The following is a 27,872-nucleotide window of genomic DNA, read 5'->3' as shown; positions in this document are numbered from 1 at the left end:
GAGTTATATGGTGTATAAAAGAAGCACTAAGACCAAGTAAGACATTGATTATTGTACAAAGACGTCAAGATCTACATAATCCTCATATGAATTTTGTGATGTATTTTCACAAATAAAATGTTCAATTCCATTTGTGATCACTATAATGTGACTATGTAGATCCTTGATGCCTACCCCTCAAAACTGAGAGACACAATCTATGCCTAAAAACTATGAACATTTTTTTTTAAATGTGTCTCCCACTCCCACTCGCTACATCTACTTTGCCACTTTTTGTGGTGTCTCCTTTAGTTCGTACCTCTATGCTTGCTATATATGCTCTTCCTACTAGTGTGGTTTATGTTGTTCCCTTAGGGTTTGATCCTTATGACCCCCTTAAGTTTAGGTTGCGGATTTCTATTGATTTTACACCTATCATTGCTAAGCATTCTTTGATAGACTTTCTCATGGGTCTTTTCGACCAATGGATATTGGGGTCCTCCCCCAAAATCTTCTTTTTCTTTCTAAAGGATGAATCTTTTTTCATGTTTCCAAATATAGTGGTGTTCTTCCTCTCATAGGTAAATTTCATCCTCTTACTTGTGTGCAAACCTCTCATATTAAGGTTTGTGTCCATGATGTTATGGATCTTATGGATTTATATCAACATTATGGGTTAGTGTGTTGAAGAAGATTGTTGAAGTATAGAAATGAGGAATATTAATGAAACCTATCATGGAAAAATCATAATTTTGTCACTGATGTCAAACCTACTACTTACTAGTCAGACAATTGCTAATTTTGTCTAAATGCTATCATTTGGCTGATTGATGAAGATGATTTAAAAGAAAGGATAATAAGAGTACCTAGGTAAAGGTTGAGTTATATGGTGTATAAAAGAAGCACTAAGACCAAGTAAGACATTGATTATTGTACAAAGATGTCAAGATCTACCTAATCCTCATATGAACTTTGTGATGTATTTTCACAATTAAAATGTTCAATTCCATTTGTGATCACTATAATGTGACTATGTAGATCCTTGATGCCTACCCCTCAAAACTGAGAGACACAATCTATGCCTAAAAACTATGAACATTTTTTTTTAAATGTGTCTCCCACTCCCACTCACTACATCTACTTTGCCACTTTTTGTGGTTTCTCCTTTAGTTGGTACCTCTATGCTTGCTATATATGCTCTTCCTACTAGTGTGGTTTATGTTGTTCCCCTAGGGTTTGATCCTTATGACCCTCTTAAGCTTAGGTGGGGATTTCTATTGATTTTACACCTATCATTGCTAAGCATTCTTTGATAGACTTTCTCATGGGTCTTTTTGACCGATGGATATTGGTGTCCTCCCCCAAAATCCTCTTTTTCTTTCTAAAGGATGAATCTTTTCTCATGTTTCCAAATATAGTGGTGTTCTTCCTCTCGTAGGTAAATTTCATCCTCTTACTTGTGTGCAAACCTCTCATATTAAGGTTTTTGGCCATGATGTTGTGGATCTTATGGATTTTTATCAAAATTGTGGGTTAGTGTGCTGAAGAAGATTGTTGAAGTATATAAATGAGGAAGATTGATGAAACCTATCATAGAACAATCATAATTTTGTCACCGATGTCAAACCTACAACATGCTGGTGATATAATTGCTAATTTGGTCTAAATGCTATCATTTGATTGATTGATGAAGAGGATTTATAAAGAAAGGATAACAAGAGTACCTAAAGTAAGGTTGAGTTATATGGTGTATAAAAGAAACACTAAGACCAAGTAAGACATTGATGATTGTACAAAGATGTCAAGATATACACAATCCTCATATGAACTTTGTGATGTATTTTCACAATTCCAATGTCCAATTCTATTGGTGGTCACTACAATGTGAGTATGTAGATCCTTGAAGCCTACCCATCAAAACTGAGAGACACAGTCTATGCCTAAAAACTATGAACTTTTTTTTTTAAATGTGTCTGCCACTCCCACTCGCTACATCTTCTTTGGCACTTTTTGTGGTTTCTCCTTTAGTTGGTGCCTCCATGCTTGCTACATATGCTCTTCCTACTAGTGTGGTTTGTGTTATTGCCCTAGGGTTTGATCCTTATGACCCTCTTAATCTCGGGTTGGGGATTTCTATTGATTTTGCACCTATTATTGCTAAGCATTCTTCGATAGACTTTCTCATGGGTTTTTTGGACCAATGGATATTGGGATCCTCCCCTGAAATCCTCTTTTTCTTTCTAATCAATGAATCTTTTCTCATGTTTCCAAATATAGCATTGTTCTTCCTCTAATGGATAAATTTCATCCGCTTACTTGTGTGTCAACCTCTCATATTAAGGTTTGTGGCCATGATGTTATGGATCTTATGGATTTATTTCAACATTGTGAGTTAATCTGTTGAAGAAGATTGTTGAAGTATAGAAATGAGGAAGATTGATGAAACCTATCATGGAACAATCATAATTTTGTCATTGATGTCGAACTTGCTACATGCTGGTGAGATAATTGCTAATTTGGTCTAAATACTATCATTTGATTGATTAATGAAGAGGATTTGAAAAGAAAGGATAACAAGAGTACCTAGAGAAAGGTTGAGTTATATGGTGTATAAAAGAACCTTTAAGACCAAGTAAGACATTGATGATATAGTGTATTGGTTTATGTTGTTCCCTCAGTGTTTGATCTGTATGACCCTCTTAAGCTCGGGTTGGGGATTTCTATTGATTTTGCACCTATTATTGCTAAGCATTCTTTGATAGACTTTCTCATGGGTCTTTTGGACCAATGGATATTGGGGTCCTTCCCCCAAATCCTCTTTTTCTTTTTAATGGATGAATCTTTTTTCATGTTTCCAAATATAGCAGTGTTCTTCCTCTCATAGATAAATGTCAATCCTCTTACTTGTTTGCAAAACTCTAATATTAGGGTTTGTGGCCATGATGTTATGGATTTTATGGATTTATATCAACATTGTGGGTTAGCATGTTGAAGAAGATTGTTGAAGTATAGAAATGAGGAAGATTGATGAAACCTATCATGGAACAATCATAATTTTGTCACTGATGTCAAACTTACTAATTTTTGGTGAGACAATTGGTAATTTGGTCTGAATGCTATCATTTGATTGATTGATGAAGAGGATTTGAAAAGAAAGGATAACAAGAGTACCTAGAAAAAGGTTGAGTTATATGGTGTATAAAAGAAGCACTAAGACCAAGTAAGACATTGATGATATAGTGTATTGTTTATCTACTTAAGGTTGTAATGAAAGGATACTTGAGCAAAGACTAGAAGAAGGCTAACTAAAGAAATGTGTCGAGCAAGTTAGTGTAGGCTAAGCAAAAAATTAGTTGAATTCAAGCGAAGTAAGTTCAGTATGTGTCGAGAAAAGAGAAATCTAGTAGGTGTCAAGTAAAAAAAGTTTAATGTGTGTCGGACACTAGTAAAGACTTAGTGTATGCCAAGCAACCTAGTGTTGACTGAGCATTAGAAGATAGCGTTTGCTAAGGAAATAGCATGTTATTGTCAAGTGCTAGTAAAATGAGTTTGATCAAATATTTGACAAGTCTGAGCTAACAAAATTGATTTCTAGAATTGTGTGAAGTGTGTGGAAGATATGTATGATGAGCTGGTGGCACAAAATTCAAGATAAACTATTTGAAGATGAATTTGGAGAAGATTGTAAGAGAAGTTTCTAGAAGGGAATAAAATGGAAAAAATGATAGATTCAATGAATTTGACCTAATCCTAAGATGGATGATTGTGGTTGAGTGGGAAAAGATCTAAATTCTCTATATAAGGAGATAGTAGGCCAGAAGCAAAGTGTCATAGTGTGAACTAGAGATAGACAAGGTGTCTTGTGTTGGTACTTCATTTGGTGGTCGAAGGGATGAATGTACGGTTGGCATACTAAGAAAGAAGGCTTAAGGAGGTGAAGGCTTCAAGGGTGAACAAGAAGTCAAAGATAAAAGAGATTCAATGCCAAGTAGAATGTAGGACTAAACAAGTGATCTTTAATCTGCAAGTGAGTTGTTTTTTTATCAAATAAAATCCTACTATTACTTTCTAACAATTGTATCAGTCTGGATAAATCCTTTGGATTAAGGTTAACATAATAGTCATGAGTAATCCTTTAACAAGGTGACATTCTAATGGAATGTTCAAAAGTCCTCTAATAAGGCTCACTCCTAGTAGGGTGATTGAAATCCTTTAATCAAGATAATATTTAATAGTATGCATTTACAACCTTTAATAGGGTTGGCTCCTCATCGAGCTCAATTCAGAAGAGTGAAAATTGGTAGCATGTTACTGGTAGTTTTTCCTAAATTGGGTTTCCACATAAAATCCTTGTGTCAAATTGTGTAAATTATTTTGTGATATTTCATGTTTACATTTCTGCAAAGTTCATTTGACCTAAGACAAGTAATATACTAAAGTTTGAGATATTGGATGATCAATGCATGCACAAGTATTTGTTCAGTACTGAAAAGTTTTATATGTACATTTGTACCTTGGATAATTGATTCACCCCACTCTCAGTTATTCTAAAGCATTCCAACAATTAGTATTAGAGTGTTTGGTGCTTGTGAAAGAAAAAGGTTTGAAGGTACTTTAAGCTAAAGATCAAGATGTACAGAAAGGAGGTGCCCAAGTTAAACAAGGAAAACTTTCTTGCATGGAAAAGTTTGATGACGTTGCATCTAGGAGGACTTGGATATTATGCATAGGAAACCATCACTATTGAATATGTTGCGGTAACGAGAGCCCCAACTACTAAAAAACTCAAATAGAAGAAAGAGTACATTTAGGCAATGTTGGAGATTGCATCTGCCCTAAGCTATTTAGAGTTTGAAGACATTAAAACATGTACCACTTTTGAAGGAATGTGGGATGCCCTACAGAAGATCTATGGAGGAGATAAGAATGTGTCGAGAGCCAATGCAAAAAGTCTAAGAGAAAAATTTGATGAAATGAGAATGCAAGAAGGGGAGACTATAGTCCAGTATTGTGCAAGAATCAAAGATATTGTAAATGCAATAAGAGGATCTGTAACGCATCGCCAGGGAACCCAATATCAATTAACCTATATTTTTACTAAGTCTTCCAAACATTTTTTTAAAAGATAATAAGAAACAACATTTATAATATAGTGGAAGCAATAACAACAAGAGATAAAATAGTGGAAGCAATAACTCACATACATACACTCATCATAAATACATTACATCTCTTAAGGTTTTGTGACATTGAATCACATTTAATTTTAATTACTACTAAATCCAATACACAACATAGCCACATCAAAGAATAATCACAAGTACAAATTCATTTAAATAATATACAATTATATAAGGTGCCACTTGGAAATAATTAGAAATGCTTAATCATCTGATGTACAAGTCACAGGGTATGATAAGCTTAGAATAAACAACATATATAAAAACCATCATCTCATATGATCTATGACAAATCAAATATAGTATAATAGGATATAACCATCCAATAGAAACATAGGATCAGAAAGAAAGGATTAATTCAACAGGTACATCCAACGATCGAATCTCAATGGAATAAGAAAATGCACTACCACCTGACCTCATGGAACCTAAATAACCCACTCCCACTGCTCTAAGTAGATAAACTCAAGTCCCACATGGATATCAAAATACAAGTCATAACCAACATCTAGGTCATGCAAACACTTGAAAGAAAACTATCTCAAAAGGTACCAAGACACAAGTATCATCTAATCCTAGAGGAAACAAGACACGTAGGAAATCTACTATGCAAGTGGGAAAGTGTCATCGCATGAGCCAACTCTAAGGTTACCCTAGTAGCCTTGCACTCCAACCCCCTAGTGTCTCTATGTGGCATCAGTATCCTTTCATATAGACAAGGCATACTAACAAGTCAACTCTAAGGTTACCCTGGTAGTCTCTCACGACTCTGGCCCTCTAGTGACTTTATGTGGCATTGTATCTTATTAATTCATTTTAAACCCATATAATGAAATGTTATTATAAGAATTTTCCTTAGGGAAAAATTCACCCAAGATCAAAGAACTCAAACTAAAGCACAACTGTAGACCAAAAATGAGTATGATCAATATATCATAGCATGTCCCGATACATCATTATGTTCACATTGAATGTACACACTAGGAGTGCCTGCATATAAAGGCCTCTTAGGAAGCACCTAGAATGTCTCTAGAAAGAACCAGGAGATAAGATAAGCATGACAACCAAGCACACATCTTATCCATCATTCTAGATAAGAGGATAAGAATTACAAGGTATATCTCAAGTGGAGATGTTGTAGACACCATGTGCTTAATTAGTGTGCTAACTCTTGTGTTGTAGACACCATGTGCATAAAAGAGGTGCAAACTCCTGTGTTGTCAACATGACAACTCACAAGAGTGCCCATACTCCTAGCTGACTAATAAATAAATATTAAAATAATGCATTAACCTAAGTAAACTTAAGTAAGTGTAAATAGTGAATAATTGTTTACACCAATAGCTATCACTTATTAAAACAACCTACAATGAGTTACCTAGGCAGCCTCTTTAGAGCTTCAGCCTACATTGCAAGCCACTTTCTGACATGACATATAGATAACCTACCCTAAGCTCAGCAAAAGCAGGAGGTCTCATACAACCATAAACCACACATTAGTTATTAAACAAGCAACTGGAAAGTACTAAAATATCATTGATCAAAATCATAGATTTCACCAATACAATGATCCTAACATGACTGATCCAAAATCAAGTACATATATACCAAACCATGACATAACATGACATCACCAAAAAAATCATATAATCACCTCAGTCCTATACAAGCAATTGGGAAGAAATCCAAAGATAACTAATCAAAGACTCAAAGGTTATACCAAAAAAAGTCATACCATTCACCTCAGTTCTACACAAGAAATTGGGAAGAAATAACAACCAATAGATAAACTCATCAAAGAAGATATGTGACTACATCAAAATGGTTAGGTATAAAAGATTAGATACATAACATCATCATAGAACAAACTCCCCAAGCCTCTAGTAAACATCCTAATTTGGTCAAAGTACTAAGTCAAAATCTGAAACCCAACATGAAATACCACACAACATATAAAGTACATAACCATGTCACTTTCATAACTCAATAGATTTTTAAAACACAAAATTTTGATCTTCACTATTAGTTTTCCAATTTTTCTTTTTGTTTTCAAGGATTACAGATTCACTAAAGTTCTCGAGTCCACACGAGTCTCAACACTTTACAAATCATACAAAGTTGTTTAAACATTGTTTCATAGTTCAATTCGTTTTCAAAATACAAAATTTGATTTACAAGACTAGAGTTTCAGTTTTCATTTTCCAAGTATCATAAATATTAAAGTTTTTGAATTCACAATTAGTTCAAAGTTCCTTAGAAATAGGAATCAGTTTTAGATATAAAATTGAACCATCTAAACAAAATCCAAGTCCAATAAAAACAAATGATTTTCCCAGTAGAATTATAATTATCAGATTACTCCATTAAAATATTATAAATAAAGCAATTGATAAAATATTAATTAAATAAACTAGTATTTAACCCATTAATGTAATTAAATATTATTATCAATTTTTAATTATAACTATTAATTATTGATTATAATATTTACTGTCTTATAAATAAAATAATAATTTGATATTAAATTATTAATAATAACAAATATTAAATATCATAATATAATAACTATATATTAAAACTGATAATGAAAATTCTATTAAATTAATTATTATTAAATAAACTAATTATAAAACTTAAATTTAATAAAATTTATTAATAATAATAATAATAAATTAAAAGCTAAATTAAACCAAGCGTGTTTAAAGGCCCGTTGGCCTGTACTAACAGATTTCGTTACTGCAATAGCAGTAGCATATTGTTGTAGGCAATACCTGTTGCTATAGCAGCAACAGGTTGTCGTGCGGCCTACATGTCATAGGTGGAGGGGGAGAAAAGAGGTGGGTGGGGGTTTGGTGACCCCAGCCACCATTCAATATTTTATTTTAATTTTTAAAAAATGTTTTCAAAAACATAAAGCACCCTTCCCCACCCCCAATTCATATAAAATTTCACATTTTTTCCAATATATGTAATATGTAATAAAAGTTATCATAGTAAATTTTTATTGTGGTAATTTTTATTACTATAATTTTTTTTTGTAAATTTCTAATACAAATTTAATAGGACAAATACGAATAACCAAATCATACATTGTAGATTTTCATTTCTTTTCCAAACTTGCATCCTAGTTTTAACAATTCCAAATACGAATGTCCAAATTAATAAACAAGGGTTTCTAATTTCAATTTGTTTACAAAGGTTTTCCGAAAACAAAGAACAATCAAATACATAAAAAAATCAGATTTTCTCTTATAACCCACATCTCGATTTTTAACACATCCTAATACAAAATCCCCAAATTCATCAAACAAGGTTTCCAATCTCAATTTTGTCTATAGTCATTTTCAAAATGAAAAATAATTAACTTCACAAACAAGGATTTTAACCCAAACTAAATTCTAAAAAAGAAACACAACAAATGTGGAGAAGACTAATATTTCCAATGCAAGAACTATTGTGCAAAGCTAATGAGATCCTATCTAGATCCGATGCTAAATAACGAACATACAAAACACATAGAATTTTCCTTCTCTTTCAAAAACCCTCTTCTCGAAAATGAACTCCTCCAAACCTATGTATGGAGAAATGAGCTCTGATTTCCTAATAAAGAGCTTTTCCCAAAATCAAGGCTTTGATTGTGCAATCACACAAAAACCCTTTTTCCTTTATTATTTTATTAGTTTAATTTGATGCAAAAACTTTATACAATTTAATTAAAATAAACATTATTAAATTAATGTTTTCTCTCTCTTATTAAATCATGAGATGATTTTAATAATATATTTATTAATTTAATTAATAATATTATTTATAGTTTATTATTAAAATAAAACTCCTAAATAAATTATTATTAAATTAAATAAATATAAATATGCCAAAATGAGAACTTTAATAAAATCTTTAAATTTAATTCCTTTATTTAATTAATTTCTCAATTAATAAAATATAATTAAATATTGATTTTTCTTTATAAAACTTTCATTAAATTATCTTTTAATTTGATTCAATTAAAAAAGAAAATCATCACAGATCCACAAGACTAAATACGACAACTCGACTGAAGACAAAGAACATAATCAAACACCAAGGTCAAAATCATGAATTCACATCACTTGACAAATTTGGAAGGTAAACAACTTAGATACTTGTCCTACTTTCTAGGACAATTAGCTTAGGTTAGGATTTGGACTCAAGAATTATCTCTCCACTTATACCATTGAGATGTTGCGATAGGGTATGCTCATCTTGGCAATTCAGGGAAGTCAATACCTAGTACCTACAATCTAAAAAAAATCCATGCATGTACATACTCATATATTCTAAACTAAATAAGCAATGGTGAAGAGTGGTACATCATGTAGATCCCAAATAGAAGGTGACTACGACTCCCTTCCTCAACCACATTAGGAACGTCAATCATAAAGTAAAACAAACAAGTACACCATACACATGCAAGTATGGGGTAAGTAACCATAGAAACTACATATAAATCAATAACTAAAAGTCACTAAATGAACATATATATCATCATCGAAATAATAACTAAAATAACTAAATAAGTCATCACATAAATCAATTGAGTATGAAATACATCTAATCAAACCCAGTAACCAAGTACCGCTAATCATAAAATATAATCATAGAACAAGCCTAAAAGAATCTAACAAAATAAACAGAAAAGTCAACTAGGGGTAGGCATTACAAGATCAAATGGAATTATTGAAGATGAGACTGTGATTAATAAAGTGTTGAGAACCCTATTGCCTATCTATGCTATTAGAGTCTATTTTATACAAGAGTTGAGGTGTACTCTTGGTAGTGATCTAAACCTTGAAGAACTAGTTGGTAGACTCGCAACTTTTGAACTTTCAAATTTTGATAATTTTAAATCTAAGAATATTGATTCTTCTTTCAAAGCTAAGTTGACACTGAAAGAACCTAAAGGAAAGAAAAAGGTCAAGCATGTTGCTAGTGACAGTGACACATGTGATGAAGATCTAGAAGAACTGGGAGCACTGGAAGCACTTTTGGTAAGGAAATTTCACATAGGCAAAGGAAAATAAAAAGGTAAGTTACCCATCATATATTTTAATTGTAATGAAGTTGGTCATATTGCAGCAAGGTGTACTGAGAAGAAGAACAATAGAAATGATGACAAACCCAAAGGTAGAAAACATGAGAGCAAAAAAGGCTATAAAAACAAGGGAAAGAAAGCTTGTTACATTGTTGAAGAAGAATCTAATGAAGAATTAGATGGGCATGATGATGAAGTTGTGTATGTTGCTATGAAAGATGATCCAGCTGAAGATGAGGTAACTCCATTAGTATCCTATATAACCAAAGGTGAAAGATGGATCATTGACAGTGGATGTTCTCATCACATGACTGGTGACAAAAGTAACTTCATTACCCTTGATCTTTACAATGGAAATAGTGTTAGTTTTGGTAATGATGCATCATATCCAGTGAAAGGTAAAGGATCAATAAGATTGACAAACAAGATCATGTGTGACAATGCTTACTATGTAGAAGGACTTAACTACAAAATGTTGAGTGTGTCACAATTGAATAGTTCAAGATATAAGGTTGAATTTGAACACAAGAAAGCTAAGATCTATTATGTTGATGGAGAACTCATTGGGAGTGGAGATCAAACAAGAGGTAATCTATTTCATCTTGACATGAATGAAGCTACTTGTCTTGTTGTACAACTTGATGATGTATGTCTATTGCACAAAAGATTATGTCATGTAAATTTTAACAACTTGGTTAGTATTAATAAGATGAAGAGAGTTAGAGGTTTGTTAAAACTAAAGAAACCTAATAATGTGATTTGCAAACAATGTCAATTAGGCAAGATGACAAAGTCTAGTTTTAAAAGTAAGACTCATACTTCAAAATAAATTTTGGAATTAGTTCATACTGATCTATGTGGACCAATTGATGTGCAAAGCTACAAAGGTGACAAGTATTTTATTCTCTTTGTTGATGATTACTCAAGAATAATGACAATTATGTTTTTCAGAGAAAAATATGATGATTTTCAAATGTTTAAGTGGTATCTAGCTAAAGTTAAAAATGAGACTAGTAAAAGATTAAAATATCTAAGATATGACAAAGGTGGAGAGTTTACATCAAATGAAATCAATAACTTCTGCAATGATAAAGGAATCAAAAGACAAACTTCTGCACCTAGTAGCCCTCCACAAAATGGGATAGCTAAAAGGAGAAATAAATCTATGATGGATTATGTTATAAAACGGATGATAATGATGAATGTTGCTTTAAAATATTGGAGAAAAGTTGTTAATATAGTTGTTTATACCTTGAATTGAGTACAAGTAAAGAAAGGTACAAATTTCACACCTTATAAATTGTGGCATGGATAGTCACCCAATGTCAAATATTTAAAGGTATTTGGAAGCAAGTGTTACATTCTTAAAGACAAAAAAAATGGTAAACTTGATGTTAAAAGTGAAGAAGGTATATTCCTAGGTCATTCCACAAGAAGAAAATCTTATACATGTTTAAGTACTAACACTAACAAAGTTGTGGAAAGTGCAAATGTAAAATTTAATGAATATACAAAAATACATGAAGATGAACAAAAGAAGGAACCTGAGAATTACAAAACCTTTATGTACTACTATAAAGGCATGTTTGCTAATGTTGATGGTATTGTAGCTACTAATCAACAAGAATCAATGACTGTTAAGTCACATACAATGGATGTCGATTTTCATTTAGTAGTTGAGTTACAATTAGAAGTCAATGTACATTCTGATGCCAAGATCAGTTTATAAGAGAGGAATATCAAGTTACCTGATAGTGAAGTACATAGTGAACTTGAGATTGAACTTTATCAATGACCTAATGTTGAAAGAAGAACAAAGCCAAGATTATCAAAATATGTCAAGAGACTTCATCTTGTTGAACAAATCATTGGAGAAAAAGAGGTTGGACCAATGACAAGGAATAGATTAAGGAATGAGACATGTTTACATTAGAAACAATAGTCAACCAAGATAACTGAGAGGGATAGAGGGGGGTGAATCAGTTATCCAATAATTAAAACATTTATCAACCTTAAATAATCATAACCATTCAACCATAGTAAATGGAAACAATATAAAGATGCACATACACAATTACACTTGATATGTTAACTAGGGAAACCCTTGATCAGAGGGAAAACCTTGGTGGGCATGATGCCCACAAGATGATGTACCAATACAAATATTCCTTGTTAGAGGATGGACCCTATTAGGAGTCTATTACAAAATTTAGTACATATGAGTCCCTGTTAGGAGACTTTGAATCCTTGTTAGAAGATTCTAAGTCTATTAGGAGTTGTGTCAACCTTGTTAAAAGTTGTTTAAGAGAGAAGGACTCACTGTCCAAACAGCTTCTAGGGCAAGATCATTGAACTCATTGTCCAACTGATCTCTCAATTATTCCTTGCAAAATAATTGTATGTATTGTACTTTAACTTCTTTCCTCTATCATGTCAACTAGACCAATCATTATCAAACCTTGTAGACTAGGTCATGAACCTCAGATCCAAGTATCCAACTTTGGATTGCATAATAAAACCTTGGCAATGAAGCTTCCTTCACCTTCTCTCTACTCTGCTTAACTTCACATTCCACTCTTTGTGTTGCTTACAATCATTTGTACATCTCATTCATTCATCTTCCATGATAAAGGAAAATGTCCTTCCTTTATACTAAATCCATAAAATAATTATTGAGTCAACTATTACACCTTCTCAATTAATTATTATAGGACCACATTAAGAACACATTATACTTAGCGATAACATTAATCTTTTGACTCACAACTAGATAAATTTCTATATAGGTATCATTATGACAAGCAAGTTTGTCCACATAATCACCAACATGTCTTCTTCACATCTTGAACTTTAGCTTCTTAGAATAAAAAATCTACTAAGATATATAACAAGTTTACCAAAATATGCCTCTATAAACACTATCACAGAATAGTCTTCACCAAAACTTGCATAACTTCTTCCATATATAATATGTTATGCTTTTGAGGTTCGCTACATATACTAGACACATAGTATAATCTCCCTTAACCTCTCTACTGAAAGTACTCAACGATCTATCTGTACCAACTTGATCTTTTTGTTGTTCTCTTGTCAGATACCACATAAAACTGCTATGTTGACATCAATGATAAGCACAAACATGAATGTAACATATCATCATGATAATGATCTAATATTGTTTCTACAATACTCCCCCATAGGAATATCATCAGCATTCATGCTTCCAACATTTTGTTAAGAATGCATGAACCTAAATCAGTGAAGGATGCATTAGAGAATGAAGACTAGAGTCAAGCCATGAAAGAATAAATTGATCAGATTGAGAAGAACAAAACATGGACACTTGTACCTAGACTAGAGAATAATAATGTTAATGGAACCAAGTGGGTATACAAAAAAAAATTAGATGAGAATGGTGAAGTAACAAGGAATAAGGGAAGGTTAGTCTACAAAGGATATGTACAAGAAGAGGGAATTGCCTATGGAGAGACATTTTCCATAGTTGCATGATTGGAAGGAGTAAGAACTTTGCTAGCCATAAAGGATTCGAAGTTTATCATATGGATATTAAGTCAATATTTCTGAATGGTATACTAGAAGAGGAGGTTTACATTGAACAACCTCAAGGATTTTTTGATCCTAACAATAAGAACATGGTGTGTAGATTGTACAAAGCTTTATATGGTTTGAAGCAAGCTCCTAGAGCATGGTATGCAAGATTGCATAATTAACTTATGAAGATTGGTTTTGAGAAGACAGATAACAACAATGATCTATACTTGAATATAGAAGGAGGTAAAGGAATTTTACTAGCTGAAATATGTGTTGATATCATACTTGGAGGAAAAAATGCATTATGTAAGACATTTACAAATGAAATGATGAAAGAATTTGAGATGTCAATGTTTGGAGAAATAATTTTTTTTTTTGGATTACAAGTTTATCAGATGAAATATGGTATTTATATCACTCAATCCAAGTATGTAAAGGAAATCTTGAAAACTTTTGGTATGGAAGATTCAAGACCAGTTAATAATCCTATGATGATAGAACATAAACTATCCAAAACTGATGATTCTACTAAAGTAAATCAAACATTATATAGGTCTATGATTGATAAATTGCAATATGTAGTTCATATTAGACCTAACATTGCACTAGCTATTGGGATTGTTGCAAGATTTTCTGCAAATCCTAAGGAGAATCACTTAATGGTTGTTAAAAGGATTGCGAGATACTTAAAAGGTATAGAAGACTATGGTCTATACTACAAGAAAAATGACAAATTTAATTTGAGAGCCTATACAAATGTTGATTGGGTTGGAAACATTGATGACAGAAAAAGTAGGAGTGGAGGAGCATTTTTCTTAGGAAAAAGATTGGTTACTTAGACCAACAAGAAACAAAATTGTATTTCACAATCTAATGTTGAAGCTGAATATGTGGTTGCTGATGTGAATTGCACAAATGTAGTGTGGATAAAATAGTTACTCAAAGGAATGAAGAAAGAAATCATTGAACCTGTGGTAATTTACTATGACAATACAAGTGTTATAAACATATCTAAGAACCCTATGATGCATACAAAGACAAAGCACATTGCAATCAAGTATCATTACTTGAGAGAGTTGGTTCAAGACAAAAAAAAAAAGTAAGATTGGAATATGTGAATACAAAGGAATAGATAGCTAATATATTCACAAAGGCTTTACCTAAGGATGTACGTGAATATCTTAGAGGTAAACTAGGGGTGATACCCCTATCCATATCTACTTAAGAAGCAAGATTAGTGTCTTGCATCAACTGAATTGAATAGCATATTTTACAACTTGATTCAGTGGATCTTACTTTAGGACCTATCTGAAGTAAGGAAGGAGTTGAAATAGAAGATTTACAGTCACATGCAAGGTGATAGAGGGAGAACCTACATTGTTGATATATGCATGAGAAGATGAAAAGTCTTTGGCATTGTTGTCAAAGAGGGAGAATTTATTGAGAATATATTGAGGGAGAGTTTACTACAAGTATGAGAGAGTTAGTACCAAAAAAGAGAGAGATCAAAAAGAGGGAGAATGTGAAAGAGAAAGAAGGAGAGTTACACTGAATATCTAAAGATGAGAGAGATTGTAGCCTTTATAGATGAAGGACAGATACTGATAGAGGGAGAGATTTCAATACAAGGTATTAAGTTTCTTTTTGGTATTGTTGTTGGTATTGATTTTCCATCTATGCCAAAGAGGGAGACTATTGAAGAAAATTATTGAAGTATAGAAATGAGGAAGATTGATGAAACCTATCATGGAAAAATCATTATTTTGTTACTGATGTCAAACTTGCTACTTGTTGATGAGACAATTGCTAATTTGGTCTGAATGTTATCATTTGATTGATTGATGAAGAGGATTTGGAAAGAAGGGATAACAAGAGTACCTAGAGAAAGGTTGAGTTATATGGTGTATAAAAGAAACACTAAGACCAAGTAAGAAATTGATGATAAAGTGTGTTGTTTAACTACTTAAGGCTATAATGAAAGGATACTTGAGAAAAGACTGGAAGAAGGTTAAATAAAGAAATGTTTGAGCAAGTCAGTGCAGGCCGAGCAAAAAATTAGTTGAAGTTGAGCAAAGTAAGTTTAGTATGTGCTAAGTAAAGAGAAATCTAGTAGGTGTCGAGTGAAGAAATTTTTATGTTTGTTGAGCACCAGTAAAGTCTTAGTGTATGTCGAGCAACCTAGTGTTTACCAAGCATCAAAACATAGTGTTTTTCATGCAAACAATATGTTATTGTTGAGTGCCAGTGAAATGAGTTTGATCAAAGATTTGATGAATTTTAGCTGAAAAAGTTGATTTCTTGAATTATGTAAAGCGTGTGGAAGATAAGTATGATGAGCTGGTGGCACAAAATTCAAGATAAACCATTTGAAGAAAAATTTGGAGAGGATTGTAAGAGAAGTCTCTAGAAGGGAATAAAATGGAAACGAGGATAGATTCAATGCATTTGACCTAACCCTAAGATGGATGATTGTGGTTAAGCAACAAAAGATCTAAATTCTCTATATAAGGAGATAACGAGCCAAAAGCAAAGTGTCATAGTGTGAACCAGAGATAGATAAGGTGTCTTTTGTTGTTACTTCATTTGGTGGTCAAAGGGATGAATCTGCAGTTGACATACTAAGAAAAAAGGCTTAAGGAGGTGAAGGCTTGAAGGGTGAAAAAGCAATCAGAGATGAAGGAGATTGAATGCCAAGTAGAATGGAGGATTGAACAAGTGATATTTAATCTACAAGTGAGTTTTTTTTTTTATCAGATCAAGTCCTATTGTTACTTTCTAACAACTGTATCAGTTTGGATAAACCTTTGGATTAAGATTGACCTAAGAGTCATGAGTAAATTCTTTAACAAGGTGACATTTTAATGGAATGTTCTAAATTCCTCTAACAAGGCTCACTCCTAACAGGGTGATTGAAATCCTTTAATCAAGGTCACATTTAATAGTGTGCATTGTAACATTTAACAGGGTTGGCTCCTCATAGATCTCACTTCAAAAGAGTGAAAATTGGTAGCATGTTACCGGTAGTTTTTCCCAAATTGGATTTCCATGTAAAATCCTTGTGTCAAATTGTGTGAATGATTTTTTGGTATTTCATGTTTACATTTTTGCAGAGTTCATTTGACCTAGGATAGTAATATACTATAGTTTGAGATATTGGATGATCAATGCATGCACAAGTATTTGTTAAGTACTGAAAATTTGTATATGTACATTTGGACCTTAGATAAATTATTCACCTCCTCTCAGTTATTCTAAAGCATTCTAACATAGTGTGTATATTTTTTCATATTTGGCCTTCTCTACCAAATCTTCATATATGGGTGATGCATTATTGGAATCTCTTAGATATTGATAATATTGACCTTTTACCCTATGATAAGGGATTTTTAATTGGTTATTTTGTTTCTTTTGTTGACCATAGTTTGATGTTTGGTAAGTTGTGGACTTAGGGTTTTCACTCTCTATTAGTCAATCCTTGGACAATCTCCTTCAATCCACTAATCAATGTGTGTCCATTTTGGTTTTGTCTTGTTAATATTATCCTTCATTTCTTTGGATAATCCTATTTTTAGGTCCTTGGAAACTTTATTGACCTATTTTTGAAGTTATATGATACTACTTCATGCATGGGTCTTTCTACTTTTGCATGCATTATCATTGAAATTAACATCTTCATAAGTCTTCCTAGGGATGTGGTACTCATGGTTAGGATAGACCGTAGGCTTAATTTTTGGATTATGAGTGTCTCCCTTTTCAATATTGTTGATCCTTCTCTATGGTGTTCTTCCTCTAATAGGTAAATTTCATCCTCTTACTTGTGTGCAAACCTCCCCTATTAAGGTTTGTGGCCATGATGTATGGATCTTATAGATTTATACCAACATTGTGGGTCAGTGTGTATTTTTTTTCATCTTTGGCCTTCTCCACCAAATACTCATTAATGGGTGATGCACTATCATAATCTCTTAGCTACTGATAATATTGACCTTTTACCCTATGATAAGGAATTTTTTATTGGTTCTTTTGTTTCCTTTTTTTTACCATAATTTTATGTTGGGTAAGTTGTGGACTTATGATGTTCTCTCTCTATTGTTCATTCCTTAGACAATCTCCTTCAACCATCTAATCAATGTGTTTCTATTTTGGTTTTTTCTTCTTAATATTGTCCTTAATTTTTCTAGATAATCCTTTGTTTTAGGTCATTGGAAACTTAATTGGCCTCTTTCTAAAGTTATATGATACTACTTCATGCACGAATATTTATACTTTTGTATGCATTATGGTTGAAATTAACATCTTCATACCTCTTCTTGGGGATGTGGTTCTTGTGGTTAGGGACAGATCATAGACTTAGTTTTTGGAATATGAGTGTCTCCCCTTTCAATATTGTTGATCATTCTCTATTAGTCACTTGGCCACAAATTATTCTATTTTGCATCATATAGGTGTTTCCACTTAGTAGAAGGACATTAACGGTGTTCACCTAACTATCCTAGCTTCTTATTATTCCTATGATAACTCTTCACAAGACATTGATGATTCCTCCCAAATAGTAGTTTTCCTCCTATTTAGACAATCTCCTTCAACCATCTAATCAATGTGTGTCCATTCTGGTTTTGACTTCTTAATATTATCCTTCATTTCTTTACATAATCCTTTGTTTTAGGTCATTGAAAACTTCATTGGCCTCTTTTTGAAGTTATACGATACTACTTCATGCATGGATCTTTTTACTTTTGCATGCATTATGGTGGAAATTAACATCTTCATAGCTCTTCCTAGGAATGTGGTTCTCATGGTTGGGGACAGACCATAGACTTAATTTTGTCTCCCCTTTCAATATTGTTTATCATTCTCTACTAGTCACTTGGCCATGAATTATTCTCTCTTGCATCATAAAGGTGTTCACCTAACTATCCTAGATTCTTATTATTCCTCTAATAACTCTTCACAAGACAATGATGATTCCTCCCAAATAATAGTTTTCCTCCTATTGTTGGTATGGCCTCCTTGAATTCAATGGATTGTGCTCCACCTCTTAATCCTAATAGCTCTCTTTGGATAGGAAAATTTTTCTCTTCATATTGGTTCTATTCTACCCCAACCTTTAGTAGATGATGTAACACCTCATCGACTCTATGCTCCTTGTACGAATAATCTCACTAATAATATCTCCCCACTTTCTCCCACTTGTAATATTTTCCCTAATGATAGTATCCTCTAGATTTTTGTTTGTCTATAGAGGAAATATTGTTCTACCTCCTCGTCCTAAACTCTTCCATGAGTTATGGGTGCTACTAGTTGTTCTCCCATTGCACTATAAGCAGTCTATAGTACACTTTATTATCAATAATATATTCATAACCAATTATAAGTGGCCTATGTGGCATGTCTTTCTAAAGGGTCAGTAATATTGTTTTGTTTATTTTATAATAAAAACAATTGTGAACTTGACACATAGAGCTAGCCTCAAACATAGAAAATATGGTTTTTCAACACATGATTCAAGATATTTCATATGAAGAAGAGAAGGGTGATGGCCTACTTAAAATTCTAAAACAAAATCAAATATTTTGAGACACTTACATGCCCCAAAGCAATAACTTTTCACTCAATATAAGGAATGTTTTCCATTAGGCATCACACATCAAAAACATATAAAATTCATTTATCAAATATTTTTATTAATTATGTAAATATATGCACATATCAACTACACTATCTTACTATCAATGTTACATTCAATTATCCTTAAATATCATTTTTATTCATGTCATGACACATTACACATTACACATCAACAACATATGGGTTGTTCCCGATATTAATGAATTTATCCCTTGGGTATCCTTTAGATTTCTCAAACCTGTCACATTTTTTTAATGTTTTGACTCCATTTTCTTATAATTCCTAATAAAAAATGATCATTTTATCTTTCTTGATTATTCGTAAGAGAAATAGGGTATTATATACATATGAAATTACACCTTATGATTAGTAAGTTTAACATGCACCCTATGATTAGTAAACTTTTAGTTGCTTGTGTTGTGTTGTAATTACTTTACAAGGTAGGGATGACATCTTAGATATTAACACTCACATTGAAATTTTTAACTTGAAGATTTGGTAAGATGCAAGGCAGCAAAAGACTGATAGATTAAAGTTTTGGGCATGACAGAGAATCTTTTTGTTTAGTAAAGATGTCAATTATATTGTAATGATATGATTTATATATGTGCACTTTGTATGATTGGTATAGATGCAAAATTGATGTACAAGACATAGCAGATCTTTTGTATATGTGATAATATGAAGTGGAACTACAAGGACAGATCATATATTGAAGATATCAGCACTGTCAAAGGTGTTGCAAATGTTGGCCTTGTGTTTCCTTGTACCTTACTAAATATTCAAATTAAACTTTCCATGTGAGGGTTAATATCTAGGATATTTTCCCTACCTTGTTAAGAAATTATTTTGTCAAGCCAAAATAATTCCTTAGCGAAAAACTCAATTTACTACAAGTTACCCTATTTTGTACTATCATGCCAACCTCTATAAAACTTAAACAAAACTCGAAAAAAAAAAATTAGTGGCTTTAACTACATGTTCTATACTATCTATAATATCTTCCTCTAAGCCTATGTAAGTTGATGTGCTTCCAGTGAATCTCGCTAAACAAAACTTCTTGCATGTTCCACATTTGTAATGCATTATACTTAGACAATTTTCTAGGTATGTTGACTTCAAACTTATCCATAAGTTCTACCATCTCAAAATAGGTAATATGTTTCCATAAATGACAACCCTAAAAAATATCCTTATCCAAATTTTCAACAATCAGCACCCCTTGCAGGGTTCTAGGGTTAGCGACCCCAAGTACACTCTATGTTATGATACAAGGTGGGGTTGAGGGGTAGTGCCCCCAAAGCCAAAAATTAATTTACTATTGTAAAAGTCATCAAAAGTTATATTTTTATATTGGTCAAATTATTCTAGCCTTAATTTGTAAGCGACAAAAAACTTGCATAAGATGGCTCACAATTAGGGATTTTGTAATGTATGATGAGACTCTAATTTCTTGCGATCATGTTGAGTTATAAGGGATTAGAGATTGTAATCGGGTTGTAATCATGGATAATAAGAATATTGGACTCATTTTTTGGTGGACATAGCCCCTAGTTAGGGCGAACCATGTCAAATATTTGTGTCTTGTGTCTTATGTCTTGTGTCTTGTGTCTTGTGTCTTGTGTCTTGTGTCTTGTGTCTTGTGTCTTGTGTCTTGTGTCTTGTGTTCTCTTCTATGCAATTTTTTTTTTTTTCTGATATTGACTATGTTTGCATGTAATTATTATTTTTGTCTCATTAATCCTAAACAACTTGGCTACAAATCATTCCCTCACATAGCATAGAGGTGTTGCCACTTGGTGGAAGGACACTAATGGTGATCACCAAACTATTCTAGTTTTTCATTTTTCCTTTGATAACTCTTCACAAGCTAATGATGATTCCTACTAGATGATGGTTTTCCTCCTCAGGTCCAATAGATCCTACTACACTACCTCTTACTCCTAATGTAGACCCTTTGGTTAGATAAACCATTTTATGTGTATTTATCCTACTCTACTCTAGTATGTGGTAGATGACATAATGCCTCATCAACACTCTACTCCTTGTACAAAAAAATCTCATGCATGGATCTTCCTATTTTTCCATGCATTATGGTTGAAATTAACATCTACATACCTCTTCTTAGGGATGTGGTTCTTATAGTTAGGGATAGATCAAGGGATTTTGGAGATTTGGCTAAGGTTATTTGTCAAGGTTACCATTTATGGAAACATATTACAAATTTTGAGATGTCAGAACTTACGGATAAGTTTGAAGTCAACATACCTAGAAAATTGTCTAAGTATAATGCTAATAAATAGGGAACATGCAAACAGCTTTTTTTAGCGAGATTCACTGGAACCACATCAGCTTATGTAGACTTAGAGGAAGATATTACAAATATTATAAAACATATGTTTTAGGCCACTAAAGGTTTTTTTGAGTTTTGGTTAAGTTTTGGAAAGATTTTCAGAGACTGGCATGATAGTACATAATAGGGTAACTAGCAGTAAATTGAGTTTTTCGTTAAGGAATTATTTTGGTTTGACAAAATGATTACTTAAAAAGATAGGGATGACATCCAATATATTAACCCTTACATGGAAATTTTTAATTTGAAGATTTGGTAATGTGCAAAGCACCACAAGGCCAACAAATTAAAGTTTTGGGTAAAAAGGAGAATCTTTTTGTTTAATAAAGATGCCTATTATATTGTAATGATATGATTGATATGAATGCACTTTGTATGATTGGTATAGATACAAAATTGATGTATAGGGCATACCAAAGCTTTTTTATATGTGATATGTGAAGTGGAACTACAAGGATAGATCAAATATTGAAGATATCAGCACTATCAAAGGCATTGTATCCATCCCATAACTTGTAAACTTATGTATGCATGTTTGTAAAGTTGGATCCTCTTGTATATTGTATTGTAATAGAAACTGCTAATAGGGTTGAGGTGTCTAACAAGGCATAGTCTTCTAGCAAAGATAGATACACTATACAGATTGAATAAACTTCTAATAGGGTCAATATCTTTCATAAGATACTTTTGATTATTGGGTCATTTTGTGGGTACCATCCCCACTACAGTTTTTCCTTGGGAATGGTTTCCCTAGTTAAAAAAATATTGTGTTATGAGTTTTCTTATGTTGTGCATGGTTTTATTTTTCAGTTTACTGATATATGCAGGTTTAAGATTTGCAATTGATATCCATAGTTGGGCATAAAGTTCTTTAAAGAATATAACTTATTCGCCCCCCTCAGTTATATTGCAATACTTTACTTTCTAACAATTCGTATCAAAGCACAGTTACTTGGAAGAAGTTTAATATCTTAAGGGAGATCACTATGGATTTGGTACACTTGCAGAAGAACCTTGAAGAAGCTCTTGAGGAACTTGATACAATTATTGATGAAAGGAGCAAATTGAAAATCAAGCTTAAAGATGCATATGACTTTACTCAGAAGTTACAGGATTGGATTGAAAGCATAAGATATAAGAAAGCACTTGAACAAATCAATGATCATGAGTCAACTACAAAGCTTAACAAGGAAAATGAAATTTGGAGGCATGAAATTGGAATGAAAACATTGGAGATGAGTATGATGGAAGATTAGAAGAAGAGTCAATCAGATTTGAGATCTAAGAATGCAGATTTGAGATCTCAACTTACTAAGGTGACATCTAAAGTTGAGACTAAAAAATTATAGTTTTCATAACTTGAGAAATATAATATTATTGTAAAAGGAGATCTTACACAAACTAAGAAATATATTGAGAATTTATACACAAGCACTGAGAAATTTGATGAACAAATCACAGCACAAAGACCTATTGGAGATAAGACAAGAATTAGATATGTTGAAGGAGAACGATCTAAACTATTTGAAGTTACTGAAGATTAAGAACTTGTGAATCAACAAGTAGATCTGAGAAAAGAAGAACCAAATCAACCTGAATTTCCAAGGAGAAAAATTAATAGAAGATGTTTTTCATGCAATCAACTTGGACATGTAAAGGAGGACTGCACATGCAAGTATTCTAAAATGTTTTTTTTATTATTGCTATAATTATTTTATTTATGGTCATAGTGTTGAAAACAATTGGTTAATTGTATATTGTCTTTGATGTTACACAAATGTCATATCTTTACCAATCAATGTATGTCATGCACACTTGGGTGATGAAGATAGTTTACTATGTCTACCAAGCATTCCAGTGTTTTCCAAGTTCATAAGACATTGCCTACCGAGTTCACTCGGGTGTTGAAGAGAAGTTAGCAAAAGTTGAGTGTTAACCAAGCTCACTCAGTTAACAAAGGAAAGTTGGATGGACTAGTGCTAACTGAGCTCACTCAGTTACCAAAGGAAGTTAGCAAAGATGCAGTGCTAACTAAGTTTACTTGGTTAACATAGGAAAATCATTTTTGAGTTAGTGTCTACCAAGAAGGGTCAGCCAACGAAGGATTTTCTTGTTTTGGCATATTGAGTTTATTCAATTTGTTTGTTGGTTCTAACCAACTAAGAAGATGAATATTAATAATTCTAAGTTGTATTCAAGCTTAATTGACAATGTTTATGATATAAGTATAAGGTCAAGTTGAGGATTGAATGTGTGAGTGTGTGAAAGATAAGAAGATTCTTAGAGGAAGTGAATTGGAAGGATAAGCAGAATATCCCTAAGAAGCTACAAAGATACATTCGATCAGGAAGGATCAAGTATTCAAGCCAGAATTGAGATCTGAAATCAGCAATGCAGTTGCATCAAAAACCAGGTCATATCATTGTTACTCTCTAACCATTGTAGTAGTGAATTAAATCTCTTAACAAAGTTGGCTTAACAACTATTTGTAAATCCTCTAACAAGGTGGCATCTCTAGATTGAAGTGTCTAAATACTTCTAACAAGACCACTCCTAACAGGGTGATTAAATCCTCTAATAGGGCCACACCTAACAGTGTGTTTTGTAACTAGGTTGGCTTCTAATAGGGCTCACTTGAAAATCAGTAACTAGTTGCAATTGGTGGTTTTTCCCATATTAGGCTTCCATGTTAAATCTTAGTGTCACTTGTGTTCATGCTATTTATTTTATGTGTATGCAACTAAGTTGATTAATGTTAATCATAGATAATATCTTAAATTTTGCATGTTCAAGCTTTTCTAAGTAACAATTGTTATTTTAGTGGTCACCGAGTTACAACATATTGTTAGTGTTAACCAAGTGCCTGTGTGTTAACTAGGTAATAGTAGTTTTAGCAGTTTATGTTTTGTAGTGACATCTAAGGGATCTGGCATTTATTTTTGTGGTAACTAATTCACCCCTCCCCTCTAAGTTACTCCTCTTATATTTCCAACAATTGGTATCAGAGCTTTGGGTGCTTGCAAAAAACATTTCAAGGACCTAAGCTAAAGATTAAGATGTCTTACAAAAGAGAGATCCCCAAGTTGAATAGAGATAACTTCAATGCATGGTAGGAACTTATGAAGTTACATTTGGTGACCATCAATGATTCAAGTGTAAAATATTTTAACACCAAGTATGTGGTACCTACTAGAACTATGACTATTGAAGATATTGGAGAGAAGAAGAATCATAACATTATGATGATTTATATTGCTTCAACTCTCAACTATGCCAAATTTGATGAAGTCAAAGACTCTGGGACTGCTTATGAGATGTGGATCAAGTTGAAAGCCATCTATGGAGGAGATGATAATGTAAGAAGAGCCAAAGCTGAAAGTCTCAGAGGACAAATTGATCAAATAAGGATGAGAGAAGATGAGAACATTGTAAAGTACAATGATAGGAGCAAAGCCAATGTTTGTGCAATCAAAGCCTTAGGAGGAAGCATTGAAGATGAAATAGTGGTAAGTAAGTTTATCAAAACACTTCTTCCTATATATGCAATTAGGGTTTCAGCAATTCGAGAGATAAGATGCAATCCAAAGAATGATGTTACATTGGATGCAATAGTTGGAATATTGATAGCATTTGAGCTAGATAACTATGATAATTATGTTCCTAGTTCTAGCAATCTTTAGTTTGCATTTGAAGCCAAGTTGTCACTTAGCAAGAGAGTTGTAAAGTCTAAAGGCAAACAATCTAAAAGTGAAGAGGAAGATAGTTCGAATAGTGATCCTGAAACCATTGAAGCATTACTTGTAAGAAGATACCCCAAAGGAAAATGAAAGTACAAAGGTAAAATTCCTTTAATCTACTTTTCTTGTGAAGAAATTGGTCACATTGTTGCAAGGTGTCCAAACAGAGAAGACAAAGATGAAAAGAAGAGAAGCAAATTCAATGGAAAGAAGGATTTCAAAAGCTACAAGGATTACTAGGATAAAGGTAAGAAGTCTTGTTTTATGGCTAATATTCAAATAGTAGTGATGATGATATAATGGTCTATATTATTATAGAAGATGATGATGATGATGATGATGATGATGATAAAATGGCACTTATTTCTCATGTTAGCAAAAATGATACATGGATTATTGATAGCAGTTGTTCACATCATATGACTGGTGACAAAATAAAGTTCAAACATTTGGAACACTGTGATGGTAGAATTGTAAGATTTGAAAATAGTGAAACATGTTGCATTAAGGGAAAATTTTGTATCTCACTAACTAATGAACTTAGATCTAATAATGCTTATTGGGTTAAAGGACTAAAGCATAATCTATTGAGTGTGGCATGGTTGAATAACATTGGATTCAAGGTAGAATTCATGAATGGGAAGGCCAAGCTACTAGATGGAAAAAGAAATCTAGTTGGGTTTGGTAACCAAACTAAAGGTAACCTATTCTACCTAGATATTAGTGAAAGTTCATGTCTCATTGTTCAAGTAGAAGAAAGTTGGTTATGGCATAAGAGGTTATGTCATGTGAACTTTGATAACCTGATCAAGATAAGAAAAAATAAAAGAGTGAGAGGTATTCCTAATTTGAGGAAACCTAATATGACCCTATGAAAAAATTGTCAAATTGGTAAGATGGGAAAGACAAGTTTCAAGAGTGAGAACTATCATTCTGAAGAAGTCTTGGAGTTGGTTCATATAGATCTTTGTGGACCTATTGGAATTGAAATCTACAGTGGAGATAAGTACTTTATTCTTTTTTTTAATGATTATTCTAGACTAATGACAGTAATGTATCTTAAAGATAAGTCTGAAGCTTTTCAAAAGTTTAAGTGGTACCAAGCAAGAATAGAGAAAGAAACAGGATAAAAGATGAAGTGTTTGAGATCAAATAAAGGAGTTGAATTCATTTCTAATGAGCTTAATGAATTATGGACTGAAACAAGAATCAAAAGACAAGCATCATCCCTTGGTACACCACAGCAGAATGGTATAGAAGAAAGAATGAACAAATCAATCATGGATTTGCAAGAACCTTGATGATAGAAAAAAAATGTTTCAATCAAATACTAGAAGGAAGCAATCAGTACAATAGTGCATACCTTGAATAGAGTACAGCTAAAGAAAGACTCAAATCAAACTCCTTACAAACTATGGTATGGCTAAAAACCTAATGTAAGTTACTTGAAAGTATTTGGTAGCAAATGTTATATTCTAAAAGAGACTAGGAAAGGTAAATTTGATGTCAAAGGTGATGAATGCATATTCCTAGGATATTCTAGTAGAAGTAAAGCATACAAATGTTTGAATTTGACTACTCATAAGATTGTAGAAGGTACATTGTGAGAATTGATGAGTTTGCATAAAAGAGTAAAGAAGAGAGCAACAAAGAAACTAAAGATTATAGAAAGTTTATTTACTTTGAACCTAATGCACTGCCTAATCCAATTGGAAGTCAGCAGACTTCACCTCTCGAGTCCCCAAAATCCCCAAAAGCACCTGAGTTGCACCCAGTGCAACCTAGCTCATAGTCTAAAGGACATGAGTCATAGTTAGAGGCTACTGAGTTGTAGTCCATGCAACCTGAGTCAGAATCTAAACGACTTGAGTCATAGACAGTGGGACTCAAGCATGATGCAAAATATCATAGTGAGGCAAGTGAAACAAGTTTTAAATAGAAAGTACATGTATTAGCAAGATATTTCAAAAGGCACCATGCACCTAATTAGATCATTGGAGACAAGTCAGATTGAACAATGACAAGGAACAAACTGTAAGGTACATGTTTGCTTACTAAATTTGAACCTAGATCAATTAAAGATGTTTTTTTTAATGAGAGTTGGATTAAAACAATGAATGAAGAGATAGAACAGATAGAAAGGAATGAGGCATGGACTCTTGTTCCTAGACCCAAGGATAAAAATGTAATTGGAACAAAGTGGGTTTTTCAAAAATAAGCTAAATAAAGATGGAGAAGTTTCAAGAAACAAAGCAAGGTTAGTATGCAAAGGCTATTCTCAAGAAGAAGGCATTGATTATGGTGAAACTTTTTCTCATGTTGCAAGACTAGAAGGTGTTAGGTCTTTACTTGCTTATGTTGCATGTAAA

Source organism: Cupressus sempervirens, chromosome 10 (assembly GCF_028749045.1).
Source record: "Cupressus sempervirens isolate cs-2001-9-10 chromosome 10, ASM2874904v1, whole genome shotgun sequence".
Lineage (NCBI taxonomy): Eukaryota > Viridiplantae > Streptophyta > Pinopsida > Cupressales > Cupressaceae > Cupressus > Cupressus sempervirens.
Note: the sequence above shows the minus strand (reverse complement) of the source record.